General features: G+C 48.1%; 1 protein-coding gene across 7 annotated transcripts in view; it reads right to left on the bottom strand.

The window, feature by feature from the left end:
- VIT (vitrin) overlaps positions 1-18,551 on the bottom strand; it is a 1,755,407-nt gene that overhangs the window by 646,660 nt on the left and 1,090,196 nt on the right. The gene's annotated exons all lie outside the window — the stretch shown is intronic.

Here is an 18,551-nt window from a genome sequence, read left to right as displayed (position 1 = left end):
TTTGGCCTGAGCCCTGGTTAAAGCAAAAATATGCCCTGGGATGCCCAGCATTGCTGCATGGGCCTCCAACTCCACATCTGACCATGCTGATGTCTCCAAATCATTTCCTAGTAGACAGTCTACAGGTAAATCTGTGGCTACCACAACTTTCTTTGGACCAGTAACCCCCCCCCCAGTTGAGATTAACAACAGCCATGGGGTGTTGTGAGCATCGGTTACTTGGTACTGGTGACCAAGTAGGTGTTGTTCAGGGTGGACCAGTTTCTCTATGACCATAGTCACACTGGCTCCAGTGTCCCTGTAGGCCTGAACCTCAACACCATTTATTAGGGGTAGCTGCTTGTACTTATCCATATTAAGGGGACAAGCAACTAAGGTGGCTAAATCAATAGCCCCCTCAGAGACTAACACAGCCTCTGTGGCCTCCCTAACAAGGCCAACCCCAACTAAGTTACCAATAGTGAGCCCAGCTACTCCCTTGGATTGGCTATTAGTAGGTTTGCTCCCACCACCACTGCTATTAGTAGGGACACTAGGGGTAGCAGTAGGGGTTGCAGTGGTAGGAGGCTTGGTTCTTTTCTTTGGACAACTGGGATCTGTTGTCCAATGGCCTTTTATTTTACATAAATAGCACCATGGTTTCTTTTCTTTGTTTTGATTAAAGGAGGATTTGGGCCCACCACCCCCACCAGAGTGTTTTTGTGGGCCTGATGAAGACTCATTTTTAGATTTGTCCCCACCCTTGTCAGAAGACTTACCATCCTTCTTTTTGTTGCCATCTTTGTCACCCCCTGTATGAACTTTTCTGTTCACCCTTGTTCTGACCCATTTGTCTGCCTTCTTTCCCAATTCTTGGGGAGAGGTCAGATCAGAGTCCACCAAGTACTGGTGCAACAAATCAGACACACAATTATTAAGAATATGCTGTCTCAGGATCAAGTTATACAGGCTGTCATAATCAGTAACTTTACTGCCATGTAACCACCCCTCCAAGGCCTTCACTGAATGGTCAATGAAATCAACCCAGTCTTGTGAAGACTCCTTTTTGGTCTCTCTGAACTTTATCCTGTATTGTTCAGCGGTGAAGCCATAACCATCCAGGAGTGCATTCTTAAGAACTGTAAAATTATTGGCATCACTTTCTTTCACAGTAAGGAGCCTATCCCTACCTTTTCCACTAAATGATAGCCATAGGATAGCAGCCCACTGCCTTTGAGGGACATCCTGTACAACACAGGCCCTCTCAAGTGCAGCAAACCACTTGTTAATATCATCCCCCTCCTTATAAGGGGGAACTATCTTATGCAGATTCCTGGAATCATGCTCTTTTGCAGGATGACTATGGGGAATACTGCTGCTGCCACCATGGGTTTCTAAACCCAACTTCTGTCTTTCCTTCTCTAATTCTAAAGACTGTCTATCCAAATCCAGCTGTTGCTTTTTAAGCTTCAGTCTGGTTTGTTCCACCCTCAACTTATTGAGTTCCCTCTCTAACAATCTGTCATCAGGGTTGGTGGGAGGGACATTCCTAGATACAGAGGTATGATGGGAATGAACAGAAGGAGACCTGTCCCTTACAGAGGGCACCCTAACAGCTTGGCTAACAGAAACATCAGTACCACTGTGGTGAGAATAAATGCTTTTGCTATGATGTGAGACAACACTATTTGTATGGTGTGGCTCTTCATCACTACCAACTATGCTAGACTGTCTAGTAATGGGCAGGCTAGGAAGTTTCTTTCCTGAACTCTTTCCTGGGGGAGTCCCTGGATCAGATTGGGAACCATTAGCTACTTTTTCAACAGATGGGGCACTTTTAGCCTTATCTTGTTCTCTAAGCATGTTAAGTGCTAAGAGAAGGAAGGATTCTTCCCTACACTCAAACCTCTCTCTACACAGAGACTCCTTGCTCCTTTCCAGCTAAGGTGGTCATATGCAAGTTTCGACAGATCAACATTTTGGCCTGTGCCAGACATTTTTAGAGAGAGTTAAAAGTGATAGAAAAAGAGAAAAAAGTTTTCAGAACTTTTTAGAAAGACAGAAAAAACTTTTTACACTTTTAAGAACTTTTTGAAAGTTTAGAAATACTTTTCAGCACTTTAAAAAAGAGTGAAAAGAGGAAAAGCAAAACTTTTTAGCTATGTGTACACACACTGAACTTGTTTTGTATATTTTTCTCTTATGAAAAGTACAATGACAAGAGTGGTAAGTAGTCTCAAAGCACTTATCCCACCGCTGCACAACCAATGTAGGAGGCTGGGCTGGCTTGTAGTGAGTACCAAGGGGTACTTGCACCTTGCACTAGGCCCAGTTATCCCTCATTAGTGTATAGCGTGTCTAGCAGCTTAGGCTGATAGATAATGGTAGCTTAGCAGAGCAGCTTAGGCTGAACTAGGAGACGTGTGAAGCTACTACAGTACCACTTTGTGTCATATGCACAATATCATAAGAAAACACAATACACAGTTATACTAAAAATAAAGGTACTTTATTTTTATGACAATATGCCAAAGTATCTTAGAGTGTACCCTCAGTGAGAGGATAGGAAATATACACAAGATATATGTACACAATACCAAAAATATGCAGTATAGTCTTAGAAAACAGTGCAAACAATGTATAGTTACAATAGGATGCAATGGGGACACATAGGGATAGGGGCAACACAAACCATATACTCCAAAAGTGGAATGCGAACCACGAATGGACCCCAAACCTATGTGACCTTGTAGAGGGTCGCTGGGACTATTAGAAAATAGTGAGAGTTAGAAAAATAACCCTCCCCAAGACCCTGAAAAGTGAGTGCAAAGTGCACTAAAGTTCCCCTAAGGACAAAGAAGTTGTGTTAGAGGAATAATGCAGGAAAGACACAAAACAACAATGCAACAACGATGGATTTCCAATGTAGGGTACCTGTGGAACAAGGGGACCAAGTCCAAAAGTCACAAGCAAGTCGGAGATGGGCAGATGCCCAGGAAATGCCAGCTGTGGGAGCAAAGAAGCTTCTACTGGACAGAAGAAGCTGAGGTTTCTGCAGGAACGAAAAGGGCTAGAGACTTCCCCTTTGGTGGACGGATCCCTCTTGCTGTGCAGAGTCGTTCAGAAGTATTTTACCGCCGAAAGAACGCCAACAAGCCTTGCTAGCTGCAAATCATTTGGTTAGCGTTTTTGGACACTGCTGTGGCCCAGGAAGTACCAGGATGTCGCAAATTGCTTTAGGAGAGAGAGGAGACGTCGAGCAAAATAAGGAGCCCTCTCAGCAGTAGGTAGCACCTGGAGAAATGCCAGAAACAGGCACTACGAGTATGCGTGAAACGGTGCTCACCCAAAGTTGCACAAAGAAGTCCCACGTCACCGGAGAACAACTTAGGAGGTCATGCAATGCAGGTTAGAGTGCGGTGGACCCAGGCTGGACTGTGCAGAAAGGATTTCCGCCAGAAGTGCACGTAGGCCGGAGTAGCTGCAAAAGTCGCGGTTCCCAGCAATGCAGTCTAGCGAGGTGAGGCAAGGACTTACCTCCACCAAACTTGGACTGAAGAGTCACTGGACTGTGGGGGTCACTTGGACAGAGTTGCTGGATTCGAGGGACCTCGCTCGTCGTGCTGAGAGGAGACCCAAGGGACCGGTAATGCAGCTTTTTTGGTGTCTGCGGTTGCAGGGGGAAGATTCCGTCGACCCACGGGAGATTTCTTCAGAGCTTCTAGTGCAGAGAGGAGGCAGACTACCCCCACAGCATGCACCACCAGGAAAACAGTCGAGAAGGCGGCAGGATCAGCGTTACAGAGTTGCAGTAGTCGTCTTAGCTACTATGTTGCAGTTTTGCAGGCTTCCAGCGTGGTCAGCAGTCGATTCCTTGCCAGAAGGTGAAGAGAGAGATGCAGAGGAACTCGGATGAGCTCTTGCATTCGTTATCTAAAGTTTCCCCAGAGACAGAGACCCTAAATAGCCAGAAAAGAGGGTTTGGCTACCTAGGAGAGAGGATAGGCTACTAACACCTGAAGGAGCCTATAAGAAGGAGTCTGTGACGTCACCTGGTGGCACTGGCCACTCAGAGCAGTCCAGTGTGCCAGCAGCACCTCTGTTTCCAAGATGGCAGAGGTCTGGAGCACACTGGAGGAGCTCTGGACACCTCCCAGGGGAGGTGCAGGTCAGGGGAGTGGTCACTCCCCTTTCCTTTGTCCAGTTTCGCGCCAGAGCAGGGCTAAGGGGTCCCCTGAACCGGTGTAGACTGGCTTATGCAGAATTGGGCACATCTGTGCCCAAGAAAGCATTTCCAGAGGCTGGGGGAGGCTACTCCTCCCCTGCCTTCACACCATTTTCCAAAGGGAGAGGGTGTAACACCCTCTCTCAGAGGAAGTTCTTTGTTCTGCCATCCTGGGCCAGGCCTGGCTGGACCCTAGGAGGGCAGATGCCTGTCTGAGGGGTTGGCAGCAGCAGCAGCTGCAGTGAAACCCCAGGAAAGGCAGTTTGGCAGTACCAGGGTCTGTGCTACAGACCACTGGGATCATGGGATTGTGCCAACTATGCCAGGATGGTATAGAGGGGGCAATTCCATGATCATAGACATGTTACATGGCCATATTCGGAGTTACCATTGTGAAGCTACATATAGGTAGTGACCTATATGTAGTGCACGCGTGTAATGGTGTCCCCGCACTCACAAAGTCCGGGGAATTGGCCCTGAACAATGTGGGGGCACCTTGGCTAGTGCCAGGGTGCCCTCACACTAAGTAACTTTGCACCTAACCTTTACCAGGTAAAGGTTAGACATATAGGTGACTTATAAGTTACTTAAGTGCAGTGTAAAATGGCTGTGAAATAACGTGGACGTTATTTCACTCAGGCTGCAGTGGCAGGCCTGTGTAAGAATTGTCAGAGCTCCCTATGGGTGGCAAAAGAAATGCTGCAGCCCATAGGGATCTCCTGGAACCCCAATACCCTGTGTACCTCAGTACCATATACTAGGGAATTATAAGGGTGTTCCAGTAAGCCAATGTAAATTGGTAAAATTGGTCACTAGCCTGTTAGTGACAATTTGAAAGAAATGAGAGAGCATAACCACTGAGGTTCTGATTAGCAGAGCCTCAGTGAGACAGTTAGTCACTACACAGGTAACACATTCAGGCACACTTAGGAGCACTGGGGCCCTGGTGAACAGGGTCCCAGTGACACATACAACTAAAACAACATATATACAGTGAAAAATGGGGATAACATGCCAGGCAAGATGGTACTTTCCTACAGTCCCACAGGAGATTTCTTCGGAGCTTCTAGTGCAGAGAGGAGGCAGACTACACCCATAGCATGCACCACCAGGAAAACAGTCGAGAAGGCGGCAGGATCAGCGATACAAGGTTGCAGTAGTCGTCTTTGCTACTTTGTTGCGGTTTTGCAGGCTTCCTGAGCAGTCAGCGGTCGATTCCGTGGCAGAAGGTGAAGAGAGAGATGCAGAGAAACTCTGATGAGCTCTTGCATTCGTTATCTAAAGAATTCCCCAAAGCAGAGACCCTAAATAGCCAGAAAAGGAGGTTTGGCTACTTAGGAAGGAGGATAGGCTAGCAACACAGGTAAGAGCCTATCAGGAGGAGTCTCTGACGTCACCTGCTGGCACTGGCCACTCAGAGCAGTCCAGTGTGCTAGAAGCACCTGTGTTTCCAAGATGGCAGAGGTCTGGAGCACACTAGAGGAGCTCTTGGCACCTCCCCTGGGAGGTGCAGGTCAGGGGAGTGGTCACTCCCCTTTCCTTTGTTCAGTTTCACACCAGAGCAGGGCTGGGGGAATCCCTGAACTGGTGTAGACTGGCTTATGCAGAGATGGGCACCATCTGTGCCCATCAAAGCATTTCCTGAGGCTGACGGAGGCTACTCCTCCCCAGCCCTGACACCTTTTTCCAAAGGGAGAGGATGTAACACCCTCTCTCTGAGAAAGTCCTTTGTTCAGCCTTCCTGGGCCAGGCCTGGCTGGACCCCAGGAGGGCAGAAACCTGTCTGAGGGGTTGGCAGCAGCTGCAGTGAAACCCCGGGAAAGGTAGTTTGGCAGTACCCGAGTCTGTGCTAGAGTCACTGGGGATCATGGAATTGTCTCCCCAATGCCAGAATGGCATTGGGGTAACAATTCCATGATCTTAGACATGTTACATGGCCATGTTCGGGGTTACCATTGTGACGCTGTACATAGGTAGTGACCTATGTACAGTGCACGGGTGTAATGGTGTCCCCGCACTCACAAAGTCCGGGGAATTTGCCCTGAACAATGTGGGGGCACCTTGGCTAGTGCCAAGGTGCCCACACACTAAGTAACTTAGCACCCAACCTTCACCAGGTGAAGGTTAGACATATAGGTGACTTATAAGTTACTTAAGTGCAGTGGTAAATGGCTGTGAAATAACGTGGACGTTATTTCACTCAGGCTGCAGTGGCAGGCCTGTGTAAGAATTGTCAGAGCTCTCTATGGGTGGCACAAGAAGTACTGCAGCCCATAGGTATCTCCTGGAACCCCAATACCCTGGGTACCTCAGTACCATATACTAGGGAATTATAAGGGTGTTCCAGTGTGCCAATGTAAATTGGTGAAATTGGTCACTAGCCTGTTAGTGACAATTTGTAAAGAGAGAGCATAACCACTGAGGTTCTGGTTAACAGAGCCTCAGTGAGACAGTTAGGCATCACGCAGGGAACACATACATATAGGGCACAAACTTATGAGCACTGGGGTCCTGGCTAGCAGGGTCCCAGTGACAAATAACAAACATACTGAAAACATAGGGTTTTCACTATGAGCAGTGGGCCCAGGTTAGCAGGATCCCAGTGAGACATTGAAAACACCCTGACATATACTCACAAACAGGCCAAAAGTGGGGGTAACAAGGCTAGAAAGAGGCTACTTTCTCACACAGGCCCATACAGACACTCACACACCCATTCACAGACCCACACAGACACTCACATGCCCTCTGACAACCAGTCAGACACTCACACAGCCACTCACATATCAAAGGAAGCATTAACACACCTTCTCACACAGCCATCCAGTCTCTCACACAGTCACTCACACACCCACACACCCACTCAGCCAGTCACACACTCACTCACACACTCATAGAAGTACTCTGAAACCCATTCACACATCCATAGACACACTCAGAAACCTGCTCAGAGACCCAAAAAAAACTCACACACCCACTCATAGACCCACACAAACTTACACATCCACTCACAGACCCAGACAGACACTCACACACCCAATGATAGACCCACACAGATACTCTCACACCCACTCACAAACCCAGACAGACACTCGCATGCCCACTCTTAGACCCACTCAGATGCTCACACGCCTACTCACACACCAACACAGATGCTCAAATACATTCACAGACCAACACAGATACTCACATGCACTCACAGACCCATAGAGACAGTCATATGCCCAATCACAGGCCCACTCAGACATTCACATACACCAAAGGACTAACATAGACAGTCACATGCCCACTAACAGACCCACTCAGTCACACGCCCACTCAAAGACCCACACAGACACTCACATGCCCACACACAGACCCACTCAGTCACATGCCCAATCACAGACTCATGCAGACACTTTCACACACACTCACAGACCCATACAGGCACTCAGACATACACTAACAGACCCATGCTGACACTCAAATGCCCACTCACAGACCCACTCAATCAGTTACCTGCAAATTCACAGACCTAAATAGACACTCACATACCCACTCACAGGCCCACACAGACACTCACACACCCACTCAGACCCATACAGTCACTCATACACCCACTCACAGACCCAACAGACACTCACATATTTAATGACAGGCCTACACAGAAACTGAAAACACCCACTCACAGACCCACACAGATACTTATACACCCACTGACACCCACTCAGTTTGAAGATGCTTTCAGATAGGGAAATTGGATCTTATGAGGTGATTGATTGAGTTCAGCTAGTTTATACTCTAAGTCAAGAGGAGTTGTTTGGGTGACTCTAGGTCTTGCATTTATGCAAAACAGAGTATTGAAGTTTTTTCCAGAAATTCAATATCTTGCAGAATTTGACCCAGAAAGTACAGACATTGTGAAAACATGAAAACAAACATGTTGGACACTTGCTCTACAAAATGGAATCTAAATCTTAAAATTGGATGTCTTTATGAAATGCTTCAAAATTACAGATATAGAAACAATGTCATAGAATAGTTAGATAAATGTAAATTTACAGAAGTTGGTTGTGATGGTTATTTGGTAAGGCACAGCAAAGACAGTCTAATTAACTATAGAAAACGCAGTTGTCAGACTGCTGAAAAAACAGCTTCTCTATTTGGCACTTTTGCAACTATTTATGTCATGGCATGCTGAATCAGAATTCTTTGGAGGGTTTGACTGCTATGAAGATTCTTTCAGTGCTTCAAAGGATATTATTGAGTACTCAGTATTTCCTAACTATCTAAAAATATTAAAGGATGACATTGAAGAGGAGGAAACAATTGCTGCCGAGGTAGCTAAGGAGAGTTCACAAAGCAGCCACAGTTCAGATCTTCCAAATAAAAATCCACTTGGACAGCCAGTAATTGAAAATGAATCTGGTATTGCAATGAATGGGGCGGTGTCTGCAATGGAACAAGAAAGGCAGGAAACAATCCTGGAGGAGTGCACAGGAGCCGGACCAGCTGCAAATCACGCAGTACACAGCTTTGCAGTCTGGCGTGGGGAGGCAAGGACTTACCTCTACCAAACTTGGACTAAAGAGTCACTGGACTGTGGGATTCACATGGACAGAGTTGCTGTGTTCCAGGGACCACGATCGTCAGGATGAGAGGGGACCCAGAGGACCGGTGATGCAGTCTTTTGGTGCCTGCGTTAGCAGGGGAAGATTCTTTCGACCCACAGGAGATTTCCTCGGAGCTTCTGGTGCGGGGTGAAAGCAGGCTACCCCCAGAGCATGCACCACCAGGAAACAGTTGAGAAAGCCGGCCGGATTTGGCTCTACAATGTTGCTGGTAGTCGTCTTGCCACTTTGTTGCGGTCTTGCAGGCTTCCTGAGCCGTCAGCGGTCGATCCTTTGGCAGAAGGTGAAGAGGGAGATGCAGAGGAACTCTGATGAGCTCTTGCATTCGTTATCTGGTGTAATCCCCAAAGCAGAGACCCTAAATAGCCAGAAAAGGAGGTTTGGCTATCTAGGAAGGAGGATTGGCCACCAAGAGAGGAAAGAGCCTATCAAAAGGAGCCTCTGACGTCCCCTGCTGGCACTGGCCACTCAGTGCAGTCCAGTGTGCCCCCAACACCTCTGTTTCCAAGATGGCAGTGGTCTAGGACACACTGGAGGAGCTCTGTACACCTCCCCTGGGAGGTGCAGGTAAGGGGAGTGGTTACTCCCCTTTTCTTTGTCCAGTTTCGCGCCAGAGCAGGGCTGGGGGATCCCTAAACCGGTGTAGACTGGCTTATGCAGAGATGGGCACCGTCTGTGCCCATCAAAGCATTTCCAGAGGCTGGGGGAGGCTACTCCTCCCCAGCCATCACACCTATTTCCAAAGGGAGAGGGTGTTACACCCTCTCTCAGAGGAAATGCTTTTTTCTGCCTTCCTGGGCCAGGGCTGCCTGGACCCCAGGATGGCAGAAACCTGTCTGAGGGGTTGGCAGCAGCAGCAGCTGCAGTGGAGACCCCATAAAGGCAGTTTGGCAGTACCCGGGTTCTGTGCTAGAGACCGGGGGATCATGGAATTGTCTCCCCAATGCCAGAAAGGCATTGGGATGACAATTCCATGATCTCAGACATGTTACATGGCCATGTTCGGAGTTACCATTGTGACACTGTACATAGGTAGTGACCTATGTACAGTGCACACGTGTAATGGTGTCCCCGCACTCACAAAGTCCGGGGAATTTGCCCTGAACGATGTGGGGGCACCTTCGCTAGTGCCAGGATTCCCACACACTAAGTAACTTTGCACCCAACCTTCACCAGGTGAAGGTTAGACATATAGGTGCCATATAAGTTACTTAAGTGCAGTGGTAAATGGCTGTGAAATAACGTGGATGTTATTTCATGCAGGCTGCAATGGCAGGCCTGTGTAAGAATTGTCAGAGCTCCCTATGGGTGTCAAAAGAAATGCTGCAGCCCATAGGGATCTCCTGGAGCCCCAATACCCTAGGTACCTCATTACAATATACTGGGGAATTATATGGGTGTACCAGTATGCCAATGTGAATTGGTAAAGGTAGTCACTAGTATGTTAGTGACAAATTTGGAAAGCAGAGAGAGCTTAACCACTGAGGTCCTGGTTAGCAGAGCCTCAGTGAGACAGTTAGGCATCACACAGGGAACACATACAGGGCACATACTTATGAGCACTGGGGCCCTGCCTGGCAGGGTCCCGGTGACACATAGACTAAAACAACATATATACAGTGAAATATGGGGGTAACATGCCAGGCAAGATGGTACTTTCCTACACAACCCCCCCCCCCCCTAATTAAGGGCAATAAGACTAGCCATGACCTGATGAGTCTTCATTCTCTAACTGGAAATATCTGGAGAGTCCATCTGCATTGGAGTGGGTACTCCCAGGTCTACGTTCCACTGTATAGTCCATTCCCTGTAGAGATATGGACCACCTCAACAATTTAGGATTTTCACCTTTCATTTCGTTTTAGCCAAAGTAGAGGTTTGTGGTCTGTCTGAACAATGAAGTGAGTGCCAAACAGGTATGGCCTCAACTTCTTCAGTGCCCAGACCACAGCAAAGGCCTCCCTCTCTATGGCAGACCAACGCTTTTCTCTAGGGGTCAACCTTCTGCTGATAAAAGCAACTGGTTGATCCTGGCCCTCAGAATTGAGTTGTGATACGACTGCCCCTACCCCTAATTCAGATGCATCAGTTTGAACAATGAATTTCTTGGAGTAACATGGGCTTTTTATTACAGGTGCAGTGCACATGGCCTGTTTGAGCTCCTCAAAACATTTCTGACAGCTAGCTGTCCACAATACCATTTTAGGCATATTTTTACTGGTGAGATCATTAAGTGGGGCTGATATGGAGCCATAGTTTTTAATGAATCTCCTGTAATACCCAGTGAGGCCTAAGAAGACTCTCACTTGGGTCTGTGTTGTAGGGGGAACCCAATCCATGATTGTCTGGATCTTCCCCTGAAGTGGTGCAATCTGTTCTCCACCTACCAGGTGTATCAGATAAACCACCTTTCCCTGCCCTATCTGGCACTTTGAGGCCTTGATAGTGAGGCCTGCCTTTTGCAGGGTCTCCAAAACTTTCCAAAGGTGGACCAGGTGCTCATCCCAGGTGGAGCTAAAGACAGCTATATCATCTAGATATGCTGCACTAAAAGCCTCCAACCCTCGCAGGACTGTGTTCACCAACCTCTAAAAAGTGGCAGGTGCATTTTTCAAACCAAACGGCATCACTGGAAATTGGTAGTGCCCTCCTATAGTTGAAAATTGAGTTTTAGGTTTAGCATCCTCAGCCAATTTGATCTGCCAATACCCTGCAGTCAAATCAAAGGTCCTTAGATACTTGGCAGCTGCCAGTGTATCTATGAGCTCATCTGCCCTGGGGATAGGGTTAGCATCAGTTTTTGTTACCTGGTTGAGACCTCTGTAATCTACACAAAACCTCATCTCCTTTTTTCCATCTTTTGAGTGAGGCTTTGGTAAAAGCACCACAGGACTCGCCCATGGGCTTTCAGAAGGTTCAACCACTCCTAGATCAAGCATTTTCTGAACCTCTTGTTTTATGCAGTCTCTGACATGGGCAGGCTACCTATAGATTTTACTTTTGACAGGCAAGCTGTCTCCAGTATCAATTGTGTGTTCACACCAAGATGAGGTGTCTGGCACAGTTGAAAAGAGTTCAGAAAATTGTCCAAGGAGGTTTATGCAGTTGTCTTTCTGTTCTGCAGTCAGACAATCTGCTAACACTACTCCCTCCACTAAAGCATCCTCTTCAGTGAAGGAGAAGAGATCAGGGAAAGGGTCACTCTCTTCTTCCTGTCCTTCATCTGTTGCCATGAGCAGGGTGAGATCAGCCCTGTCATAGTAGAGTTTTAGGCGGTTGACATGAATCACCCTAAGGGGTCTCCTGGCAGTACCCAGGTCTACCAGATAGGTAACCTCACCCTTTTTCTCAACAATTAGATGGGGTCCACTCCATTTGTCTTGGAGTGCTCTTGGGGCCACAGGCTCCAATACCCACCCTTCTGTCCTGGTTGGTACTGAATCAGAACAGCCTTCTGGTGATGCCATTGCTTCTGGAGCTCTTGGCTGGCCTGAAGGTTTTTACTGGCCTTTTTCATGTACTCAGCCATTCTGGATCTTAGGCCAAGTACATAGTCCACTATGTCCTGTTTGGGAGCTTTTAAAGGTTGTTCCCAACCCTCCTTCACAAGTGTTAGTGGACCTCTTACAGGGTGTCAAAATAGGAGTTCAAAGGGGCTGAAGCCCACTCCTTTCTGGGGTACCTCCCTGTAAGCAAAAAGGAGGCAAGGTAACAGGACATCCCATCTCCTCCTGAGTTTTTCAGGGAGTCCCATTATCATACCTTTGAGAGTCTTATTAAACCTCTCTACCAGTCCATTAGTCTGTGGATGATAAGGAGTGGTGAATTTGTATGTTACACCACATTCCTTCCACATAGCTTTCAAGTATGCAGACATAAACTTTTTCTACCCCTGTCTGATACAACGTCTTTTGGGAAACCCACCCTGGAAAATATTCCCAGGAGGGCTTTTGCCACTGCAGGTGCTGTAATGGTCCTTAGAGGAATTGCTTCAGGATACCTAGTGGCATGGTCCACTACCAGAATGATAAACCTATTACTGAAGCTGTTGGAGGGCCAAGGGGGTCAACTATGTCAACCCCTACCCTTTGAAAGGGGATCCCAACCACAGGTAGTGGAATAAGCGGAGCCTTTGGTGTGCCACCAGTCTTGCCACTGGCTTGGCAGGTCACAGAAGACTTTTGTGTCCTCTGACATCCTAGGCCAGTGAAACAGGGGGACAAGCCTTTCCCATGTTTCGATCTGGCCCAAATGCCCAGCCAAAGGAATGTCATGTGCCAGAGTTAGGCGGAACTCTCTGTACTGCAGTGGAATGACCAATCTCCTGGCTGCTCCAGGTTTTGGGTCCCTTGCCTCTGTGTACAAGAGGTTGTCCTCCCAGTAAATTCTATGTGAGTCACTGACATTCCCATTTTGCTGCTTGACAGCTTGCCCTCTGAGACCCTCTAATGTGGGACAGGATTGCTGTGCCTCACTCAGCTCTTCCCTGGCAGGCCCCCCTCCACCCGAAAGCTCAGCAGTGTCTGCTGCCAGCTCATCTGGTGAAGGTTCTGCACAGGGACGAAATTCTTCTTCCTCAGAAGGAGAATCATCTGTAGAGGAAGGGATAGTGGGTAGGGATTTACCCTTGCTACCCCTAGCTTTAGGGAGCACTTGGTCCATTGTTCCAGGATCCAAATTACCCTGTCCTTGTTGCTTTTTGGCCTGAGCCCTTGTCAAAGCAAAAATATGCCCAGGAATGCCCAGCATTGCTGCATGAGCCTCCAACTCCACTTCTGCCCATGCTGATGTCTCTAAAACGTTCCCTAGTAGACAGTCTACAGGTAAATCTGAGGCAACCACAACTTTCTTTGGACCCGTAACCCCACCTCCCAGTTGAGATTCACAACAGCCATGGGGTGGCTAAGAGTGTTGTTATGAACGTCTGTCACTTGGTACTGGTGACCAAGTAGGTGTTGTTCAGGGTGAACCAGTTTCTCTATCACCATAGTTACACTGGCTCCTGTGTCCCTGTAGGCATCAACCTCAACATCATTTATCGGTGGAAGTTGCTTGTACTTACCCATCTTAAGGGGACAAGCAACCAAGGTGGCAAAGTCAATACTACCATCAGAGGCTAACACAGCCTCTGTGGTCTCCCTAACAAGACCAACCCCAACTACATTGCCAGTAGTGAGCCCAGCTACACCCTTGGATTGGCTATTAGTAGTAGACTTCCCACCACCACTGCTATTACTAGGGGCACTAGAGGTTGCAGTTGGGGTTGTGGTGGTGGGAGGTTTGGTATTTTTCTTTGTACAAGTGGAATCACTTGTCCAATGGCCTTTACTCTTACATAAATAACATCATGGCTTCTTTTGATCGTGGGAAGAGGATTTGGACCCACCACCCCAAAAGGATTTTTGAGGGCCTGATGAAGACTCAGAATGTTTTTAACTTTGTCCCCAACCTTCTCAGAAGACTTACCATCCTTCTTCTTGCCATCACTGTCACCCCCTGTATGAAATTTTCTATTCACTCTTGTTCTGACCCATTTGTCTGCCTTATTTCCCAATTCTTGAGGGGAGGTCAGATCTGAGTCTACCAAGTACTGGTGCAGCAAATCAGACACACAATTGTTCAAAATAGTTGGCCCCCTTGACCCTCCTACTGCTTCAGGCAATAGTTTTATCTTGGTGGTTGTGGACCATGCCACAAGATATCCTGAAGCAATTCCTCTAAGGAACACTACAGCCCCTACAGTGGCAAAGACCCTCCTAGGAATCTTTTCCAGGATGGGTTTCCCTAAACAGGTGGTATCAGACAGAGGTAGCAACTTCATGGCTGCATACTTGAAAGCAATGTGGAAGGAGTGTGGTGTTACCTACAAGTTTACCACTCCTTACCATCCCCAGACTAATGGACTGGTTGAGAGGTTTAATAAAACTCTCAAAGGTATGATAATGGTACTCCCTGAAAAACTCAGGAGGAGATGGGATGTCCTGTTACCTTGCCTCCTTTTTGCTTACTGGGAGGTACCCCAGAAAGGAGCGGGCTTCAGCCCCTTTGAACTCCTCTTTGGGCACCCTGTAAGAGTTCTACTCACTCTTGTGAAGGAGGGTTGGGAACAACCTTTAAAAGCTCCTAAACAGGACATAGTGGATCACGTACTTTGCCTAAGATCCAGAATCGTTGAGTACATGAAAAAGGCCAGCAAAAACCTTCAGGCAAGCCAGGAGCTACAAAAGCAATGGCGTGACCAGAAGGCTGTTCTGATCCAGTACCAACCAGGGCAGAAGTTGTGGGTATTGGAGCCTGTGGCCCCAAGAGCACTCCAGGACAAATGGAGTGGACCCCATCAGATTGTTGAAAAAAAGGGTGAGGTAGCCTATTTGGTAGACCTGGGCACTGCCAGGAGTCCCCTTAGGGTGATTCATGTCAACCCCCTAAAACCCTACTATGACAGGGCTGATATCACCCTGCTCATGGCAACAGATGAGGGACAGGAAGAAGAGAGTGACCCTCTCCCTGATCTCTTTTCCACCACAGAAGCAGATGCCTTAGTGGAGGGAGTAGTTTTGGCAGATTGTCTGACTGCAGAACAGAAAGAAAACTGCATCAATCTCCTTGGACAATTTTCTGACCACTTTTCAATTGTGCCAGGTACAACATCCTGGTGTGAACACACAATTGATGCTGGAGACAGTCTGCCCGTCAAAAGTAAAATTTATAGGCAGCCTGACCATGTCAAGGACTGCATTAAACAAGAGGTGCAGAAAATGTTGGATCTGGGAGTGATTGAGCCTTCTGAAAGCCCAGGGGCTAGCCCATTGGTGCTTGTAACAAAGCCTCACTCAAAAGATGGAAAAAGGGAGATGAGGTTTTGTGTAGACTACAGAGATCTCAATCAGGTAACAAAAAGTGATGCTCACCCTATACCCAGGGCAGATGAGCTCATTGATACACTGGCATCTGCCAAGTATCTTAGCACTTTTTATTTGACTGCAGGGTATTGGCAGATCAAATTGGCAGAAGATGCTAAACCAGAGACTGCATTTTCAACTATAGGAGGTGTAGGAGGCTGGACTGGCTTGTAGTGAGTACCAAGGGAAACTTGCACCTTGCACCAGGCCCAGTTATCCCTTATTAGTGTATAGGGTGTCTAGCAGCATAGGCTGATAGATAATGGTAGCTTAGCAGAGCAGCTTAGGCTGAACTAGGAGACAAGTGAAGCTCCTACAGTACCACTTAGTGTCATATGCACAATATCATAAGAAAACACAATACACAGTTATACTAAAAATAAAGGTACTTTATTTTTATGACAATATGCCAAAGTATCTCAGAGTGTACCCTCAGTATGAGGATAGCAAATATACACAAGATATATATACACAATACCAAAATATGCAGTAATAGTATTAGAAAACAGTGCAAACAATGTATAGTTACAATAGGATGCAATGGGGACACATAGGGATAGGGGCAACACAAACCATATACTCCAAAAGTGGAATGCAAACCACGAGTGGACCCCAAACCTATGTGACCTTGTAGAGGGTCGCTGGGACTATTAGAAAATAGTAAGGGATAGAAAAATAGCCCACCCCAAGACCCTGAAAAGTGAGTGCAAAGTGCACTAAAGTTCCCCAAAGGATATAGAAGTCGTGATAGGGGAATTCTGCAGGAAAGACACAAACCAACAATGCAACAACGATGGATTTCCAATTGAGGGTACCTGCAGAACAAGGGGACCAAGTCCAAAAGTCACAAGCAAGTCGGAGATGGGCAGATGCCCAGGAAATGCCAGCTGTGGGTGCAAAGAAGCTGCTACTGGACAGTAGAAGCTTAGGTTTCTGCAAGAACGACAAGGGCTAGAGACTTCCCCTTTGGAGGACGGATCCCTCATGCCGTAGAGAGTCGTGCAGAAGTGTTTTCCTGAAGAAAGACCGCCAACAAGCCTTGCTAGCTGCAAATCGTGCAGTAAGGGTTTTTGGATGCTGCTGTGGCCCAGGAGGGACCAGGATGTCTCCAATTGCGTCAGGGGACAGAGGGGGCGTCAAGGAAGACAAAGAGCCCTCTCAGCAGCAGACAGCACCCGCAAAAGTGCCAGAAACAGGCACTATGAGGATGCATGAAACGGTGCTCACCGGAAGTTGCACAAAGGAGTCCCACGTCGCCGGAGAACAACTTAGGAGGTCGTGCAATGCAGGTTAGAGTGCCGTGGACCCAGGCTGGACTGTGCACAAAGGATTTCCGCCGGAATAGCACGGAGGCCGGAGTAGCTGCAAAAGTCGCGGTTCCCAGCAATGCAGTCTGGCGTGGGGAGGCAAGGACTTACCTCCACCAAACTTGGACTGAAGAGTCACTGGACTGTGGGAGTCACTTGGACAGAGTTGCTGGATTCAAGGGACGTCGCTCGTCATGCTGAGAGGAGACCCAGGGGACCAGTGATCCCGTTCTTTGGTGCCTGCGGTTGCAGGGTGACGATTCCGTCGACCCACACGAGATTTCTTCGGAGCTTCTAGTGCAGAGAGGAGGCAGACTACCCCCACAGCACGCACCACCAGGAAAACAGTTGAGAAGGTGGCAGGATCAGCGTTACAGAGTTGCAGTAGTCGTCTTTGCTACTATGTTGCAGTTTTGCAGGCTTCCAGAGGGGTCAGCAGTCGATTCCTTATCAGAAGGTGAAGAGAGAGATGCAGAGGAACTCGGATGAGCTCTTGCATTCGTTATCTAAAGTTTCCCCAGAGACAGAGACCCTAAATAGCCAGAAAAGAGGGTTTGGCTACCTAGGAGAGAGGATAGGCTAGCAACACCTGAAGGAGCCTATCACAAGGAGTCTCTGACGTCACCTGGTGGCACTGGCCACTCAGAGCAGTCCAGTGTGCCAGCAGCACCTCTGTTTCCAAGATGGCAGAGGTCTGGAGCACACTGGAGGAGCTCTGGACACCTCCCAGGGGAGGTGCAGGTCAGGGGAGTGGTCACTCCCCTTTCCTTTGTCCAGTTTCGCGCCAGAGCAGGGCTAAGGGGTCCCCTGAACCGGTGTAGACTGGCTTATGCAGAATTGGGCACATCTGTGCCCAACAAAGCATTTCCAGAGGCTGGGGGAGGCTACTCCTCCCCTGCCTTCACACCATTTTCCAAAGGGAGAGGGTGTCACACCCTCTCTCAGAGGAAGTTCTTTGTTCTGCCATCCTGGGCCAGGCCTGGCTGGACCCCAGGAGGGCAGATGCCTGTCTGAGGTGTTGGCAGCAGCAGCAGCTGCAGTGAAACCCCAGGAAGGGCAGTTTGGCAGTACCAGGGTCTGTGCTACAGACCACTGGGATCATGGGATTGTGCCAACTATGCCAGGATGGCATAGAGGGGGCAATTCCATGATCATAGACATGTTACATGGCCATATTCGGAGTTACCATTGTGAAGCTACATATAGGTAGTGACCTATATGTAGTGCACGCGTGTAATGGTGTCCCCGCACTCACAAAGTTCAGGGAATTGGCTCTGAACAATGTGGGGGCACCTTGGCTAGTGCCAGGGTGCCCTCACACTAAGTAACTTTGCACCTAACCTTTACCAGGTAAAGGTTAGACATATAGGTGACTTATAAGTTACTTAAGTGCAGTGTAAAATGGCTGTGAAATAACGTGGACGTTATTTCACTCAGGCTGCAGTGGCAGGCCTGTGTAAGAATTGTCAGAGCTGCCTATGGGTGGCAAAAGAAATGCTGCAGCCCATAGGGATCTCCTGGAACCCCA

The sequence above is a fragment of the Pleurodeles waltl genome, chromosome 5 (assembly GCF_031143425.1).
Source record: "Pleurodeles waltl isolate 20211129_DDA chromosome 5, aPleWal1.hap1.20221129, whole genome shotgun sequence".
Lineage (NCBI taxonomy): Eukaryota > Metazoa > Chordata > Amphibia > Caudata > Salamandridae > Pleurodeles > Pleurodeles waltl.
The sequence above is the reverse complement of the archived record's forward strand: the minus strand, read 5'-3'. Positions and strand labels throughout refer to the sequence as shown.